At 37.5% G+C, this 6,333-nt stretch overlaps 1 long non-coding RNA gene across 1 annotated transcript in view; it reads right to left on the bottom strand.

Moving 5' to 3' along the window:
• Positions 1–1,332: 1,332 nt before the first annotated feature.
• Positions 1,333–6,333, bottom strand: part of LOC102192238 (uncharacterized) — a 27,227-nt gene continuing 22,226 nt past the window's right edge. The window contains exon 3 of the long non-coding RNA XR_311391.1: positions 1,333–1,858. This is a non-coding gene — a long non-coding RNA (uncharacterized LOC102192238). The remainder of the gene's footprint in view (positions 1,859–6,333) is intronic.

Consider the following 6,333-nt stretch of genomic DNA (forward strand, 5'->3'; position numbering starts at 1 on the left):
GAAGTGATAGCAGAGCTGTACGTTTTAATTTGTTCAGAAATCTCTCAGTCAGAACATGGCATATCATGTTTAGGTGGAAACTAGCGAGCTAACTTCCTGCTAACTTCTAACTCTGTTAAATGTAATAAGTTCAGTTTTCATGGATGCCTGGATGTTAAACTTTATTGCTGATCATTTTATTAAAGATGAAAGAATTTAGACAGTTTTTAACTAATGCCGCAGTGTTCGTTTGACTTTGGGACCTGAAGTGGAGTTTGGACCTGGATTACTCCGTGAGGATCGTGACTACGGTAGCTGTAATGCTTCGACAGCGGCTTCGTCGCTTACCAAAGCCGTACTAAAACATTTTTGACAGATTTTTTGAGCACTGTGTACCACATAAAATCAGTCCGGGGTCAGTAAGCACAACCAGATCTCATACATAAGGCGCACCGGATTATAAGGCGCACTGTTGATTTTTGAGAAAATTAAAAGATTTTAAGTGCGCCTTATTTTGTGAAAAATACGGTATATTATCTTTGCTAGAGGATTACCCGCTCGTTGCACTGCTCATGTTAGATTGTGTCTGTCACTACTAAAATTAACTGCCTGTCTTAAAGTGTTCAAGTTAGTCTAGTGTTAGTAAATGTATAGCTATAGTACAGTCTCTACAATCATGGCTGTACTAAGGACAACTACATAAGGGATTACAGGATATATACTCAGAATGTGGTACTTGTTCCAGCAAAAATTTTAAGCTTCTTCTGTTGTTTACCTGAAAGGATTCTTGGTATGAATTGTTAACTTTATGATTTAAATTGTTTATAATTAATATTCCCAAAATTAAAAGGTGAATGGACTACTTCTTACATAGCGATTGTCTTCTCTTGTTGAACACTCAGAGTATTTTATACAACATGCCTCATTCACACCCAATCATACACGTACTTTTTTCTATGCTTTTTCTACTTAAGTGCATTCTATCAAACATTTACACTCCACTGAACAAATCAGAGAGAAACTTGGGGTTCAAGTTCTTACCCAAGAATACTTCAGCACGCAGACTGGAGCAGCCAGGGATCAAACCACCACCAGATGTCCTGCTCTACCTCCTGAGCTACAGCCACCACTAATTAATGAGCTGTAGTTTTTAGCGCTAATTACAAGCTTTGGCATGCTATTGGAGGCTAAATAAGCAACATGTTAGCATTTAGCTAACTATTTAATGTATTTTCTTGTCTTTTTATTTTGGAATTTTTACAAGTACACTGAACATGTTTATTGTTGTTTGGTATTTACATGCACAAAAACAAAATAAACACTTCATACTTATATACAGTATGTGTGCTGGCACATAAATACACTCAGTTATACAAGGGGTTTGTACAGTTTGGAAAAGACCTTTGTCTTCCTTTGTTTAACTTTCAACCAAACCAACCATGACACCAACAAACCCATCATCAGTGTTTCCACGACAACAGCTTTATCACGCCCAGAGTTCACATACATACAAATGTGATTCCTGTGCTATTGTAATCTCTTTTCATCGGCTCAGTCATGAGTACAATCACAATAGATATGCGTGTCCTTGGGAGAATTAATATATCCAACCATAAAAAAAAAGAAGTGATTTTCCTTCACACCTCCGTTGTGCCATGGTCCCTGGGTGGCGTAGACAGGAAATAGGAATGACTGCTTCCTGCCTGAGCCAGCTTTGAAGGCAGTGTATGAGGGACAATCTCATGGCGAAGCAATGTTCCTGCGCTTTCAGCAGGCTCTTTGTAATATGTGATTTACAGTTTCCCTCTTGCTGTTTCATCTGTGATTTAGTGTTTCCCGGTCAGATGGCTATCAGCTGTCTTACATGTCCGCTCTGGTCCTGCGGGACAGTACATGGAAAAAGAGAAGCATAAGATTACTTAATGCTACAATCAGGATCTTGCTGATCTGCATTTTTAATGGATAACAATATTGATCTACACTGCTGTTAAAAATGAATTGATTTCTTAGTTTTTTTGCACATTTGTCACACTTAAATGTTTCAAATCGTCAAACAAATTTAAATATTAGACAATAGTTACTGTACTAAAAACGTAAATAAAAAATGTAGTTTTAGAATGATTTCATTTATTGAGAAAAGTAATAAATAAATATAAATTACTCAGCCCCAAAACCTAATAACTAGTTGTGCCACCCTTGGCAGCAAAAAAGCAGTCAAGGGTTTTCAAACATAAATGTTTAAGGTCATGCCAAAACATGTCAATCTGGTTAAGTTCAGACTTTGGTTAGCCCACTCCTAAATCGTACTTTCCGTGTTATTTTTTGAGCCATTCAGGGGTGGACTTGCTGCTGCTAAATAACCCAAATACACTTGAACCTCAGGCCTCAAACTGGTGGCCGGACATTGTCTCTAAGGAGTTTCTGGTAGAGAGCAGAATCCAATTATGGCAATTCATCCATGTCCTGAAGCAGCAGAGGAGCCACAGACCATCACACTACCACCACCATGTTTGACTGTTGATATCATTTTCTTTTCTTTTCATTTTTGCCCAGTCTCTTTCTTATTGGTGAATCATGAACACTGACCACATGTGAGACTAGAGAAGCCTGCAGTTCTTTAAATGTTGCTTTGAGCTCTCTTCTGACCTTCTAGAGTTGTCAATGCAATCTTGAATGAGTTTTCTCCATTTGTGGATAATGGCTTCTACAATGGTTCAATGGAGTCCTAAAGCATCACAAATGGCTTTGTAACCCCCTTTCAGACTAAAGTCCATCCCTTTGTTTTTGTTATCTATTGTCTGTTCTTGAATTTCTTTACATTGTGGCACGATGTGCTGCCTTTGGAGGTCTTTGAGCTTTCTTTTCTTTGTCAGATAGCCGGGTATGGCTAGTGAAGTTGAACTCAGATTTCCAAAACATTTGATTCATTATTCATAATTTAATGAGGTGGGCATGTTTTTCTTCCCACACAGGGTCAAGTAGGTTTGGATAGTGTTTTTTCCCTAATAAATAAGATTATTATTATTTTAAAATAGTGTTTTATATTTACTCTGGTTATTCTTGTCTAATATTAAAATTTATTTGATGATCTGAAACATTTAATTATGAAAAAAATGCATAAAAGGAAGGAATCGGGAAGAGTGCAAATACTTTTTCATGGCTCTGTGCTTTCTGAGGAACGCCGGAGACTTTAGCGTTACACTGCCTCTTGCTGCCCCTCTACAACACACGTTCCTGATAATACTCAGCACTTTCCTCCAGCTTAACCTCTGACCTTGTCCCTTTTTTAACCCTCAACCTTACTATAACCTGAACCCCATCGTAATTCCCTGAAACTATAAATCTCAAACTAACCTTAAATTAAAGGCTGGGGTGATTTAGAGGTCAGCACTTTTATCCTTCACCTGTCTTCTAGTTCAAATTTCACCTATTGATTTTTCCCCTCAACGTTTCAAATCAGTTTAGAAACAGCATTAAATTTTGTGAGTATTGCATTTTTTTCACTTAGTCTTGACATTAACTTGACATCAAAACAGACTTTTGATTAAGACATAAATGAGTTGACGCTCACATTTGTAACTGATCTTTGGCCCCAAAGCTGATTGTACTCACTCGAGACAGTTGTGTTTTACACCAGACAAACTGCAGCTCATATCAGAAGCATCGCAGAACCGACTCTCCACTCAGCATCGATAAAATTTGTACCAGGTCTTTTTTTTTTTAGGGAAACTGCAGATGAGGAGGGAGGAAATCAGACACAGGAATGAAATAGAGCTGATTTTCAGAATAAAATACTATTGCATACTAAACACTCTGCTTCTAAAATCCTCCTCTTGTGATATAAAGCCACGCATGGAATAGAGCAAACCATGTTGAAGACATGACGTCAGAAACATTGTGACTTGTATTCCCAGGGTATTCCCAAGGCTGCGGAGTGATGATTTCCTGGAGAAGTTCAGATATGGTAAAGGAAGCACATATGGCAGATACACTGACTTCCCAAATGCAGGACAGTGGAGGCATAAATGCTGAACCAATAGCTTTTAATATTAAGTTAATGTGAAAGCTTTAAAAACGTCAGGGTCAAAATAAGAATACAAAGGAGAGCAATCAAACCGAGGAATGTACTTGTATCTTCGGTCCCTAGATAAATATGGATTATAATGATAATATTAAAGTATACTTTAAAAGGTTTTATGTTCTTTGATTTTTCTTTGTAATTATTATTTGAGGTTTGGACTTTTTCACACTTCACGTTTTCTGGTTTCAGTGGATTTAGTTTATTATCCACTTTATTCTTTTAACTACTCCTGTGTCTTTTTTGTTTCCTGTGTCATTGTCTTGTTTACAACTGTGTCTTGTTGCCCCAGCTGTTACCACTTCCCTGATTACCTCATGTATATATTACTATTCCTGACCTTCCTCTTAGTCTCTTTCCTAATATCTTGTATCCCCTCTGGCGCTCCGTTTCCTGGCTACCAGTGAAGACGTTTGTATTTCAGTTTGGTCCGGTTTTTGGATCAACTTTATTAAAGGTTTACTTTTGTTTGAATCCTGCACGTTGATCCTTAAACTACGATAGACGAACACATTCACCCCTCTCCCTGATGAATAATTATGTGATTTAATTGGTGTGGGATTTGATTTGAGGTTTGTTCCATTAAATTGCTTTTCCTGAAGTAAAACTTGGTATTTTATTGCATTTTCATTGTCCACTTGGAACAGACAGTAAGGAAAAAGGAACTTAGTTTGAAGTTCTTTTTTCTCTCATCCACAGTCCAAGCTTGCTCATTTTGACCTTTGACCTTATAGCTGTTCAACCAGCTTCATTTGGGGATTTATTATTTTTTTCCATAAGAAATTTCAACAATAGCCCAGGGCTCAACTCTTATTCGGTCACATTTCCATGCTTATGGCACAAACATTAGTTAAAGGAGCTGTTGAATGTTTACACAGTAGAACAAACTCAGCAGCAGAGGTCTCATAAACATACGGTGACCACCGAGTCTGCGCTTCATCTCTACAGTTTATCACTCAGTGGAAGGAGACAAATGACAGGAAGGAGCAGAAAGAACGATGACAGGAATGTGAGAAAGAGCGAATGAAAAATGATCTAGGTAAGTTAGAGGATTTGGAGTGAGAAGAAAAGCAACTTTTGGCAGTTGCTGTGATGGTTTTTGAGTCTCTGTTGTTCACCCTAATTATTACAGTGTATACAGTTTCAAACAAGTCTCAGCCATGTTAACAATCAGCTCATTAAAACTAAAAAATAATATAAATAGTTGATATTTTTCCATGGAATACCCTTTACGTTGCATGTTTTTTTTCCACTGAGATAGCAGAAGGAGTCTGCAGCAGCAGCACATTAAATAAAATTGAATAAAAATAAAGTTCAAATATAAAATTCACAGCACTTGAAGAATTTTTTTTTCCGGCAGTCCCACTTTTTTCAGTATATATTGGAGGCTAAAAGCGATTTTACTTTCATGAAAAGAAAGATTTGGCTATACTGCTAATGAGGGCGGTGGTGGCTATTTCCTGAGCTGACTGTTTGCTTTTCACCGAGGCTTTTTGGGGACATTACCAAGGTAGAGAAACGAGTTCAGGTCCAGGATCTCTGAGAAGAGACATCCCACTTCTTTCCAAAAAAAAAGCTGAACAGATGGACAGATCCAAGAAATATGTGCCTGATCCAGGGAAACCGATCCTCACTCCCACCATCAGAATCAGATTCTTCAAGCAGAAATCTGTCCAAAAACAAGGATTTATTGGAAGCCACGTTTCCTCTAATATTACTCTATCAGTTTAGTTTTCCAAGTCTTGTCTCTTGCCGTTGGTTCATTTTATTTCACTAAGAAGAAGTGCTTGTTTGATTTTACTATAATGCATTTAATATTTTTTAAAGTTTGGACTCTTTACCTCCACCAGATCAGATAAGAGTTTCTGAAACCGTTCCTTTAGCATGCGGTTGCAGTGTAACCTAAACCCTAGCTCTAGTGCTTCACTGGTGACCTTGTGAATGTTAAGAGGTTAAGTATGTGAAAATATCTAAACTGTTGAAGTTGGAGCAACTTATTTCCTTTAAAAGAAAATAAATGGTGGATCAGCACATAAATCCTCTCTGTCCAGATCAATAGATTCACATAAACCCTGCAAATTACTTTGATTTCCAGCTGTTATTATTTGGCAAATGTGATGCCTTTCTCTGTCCGTACCTTTGATCTTGTCACGCTGGAACAAAGCATGGATCACTGGATGCTGGCCAGCTCAGCAGTTTTATTTCTCTGTGGAGATGAATTCTTTTTCTCTCCATTCAGTCTAACACTGAGCACATCATCAATATACAAAAAAAAA

Source organism: Pundamilia nyererei, unplaced genomic scaffold (assembly GCF_000239375.1).
Source record: "Pundamilia nyererei isolate P.nyererei 1_Seehausen unplaced genomic scaffold, PunNye1.0 scaffold00002, whole genome shotgun sequence".
NCBI lineage: Eukaryota > Metazoa > Chordata > Actinopteri > Cichliformes > Cichlidae > Pundamilia > Pundamilia nyererei.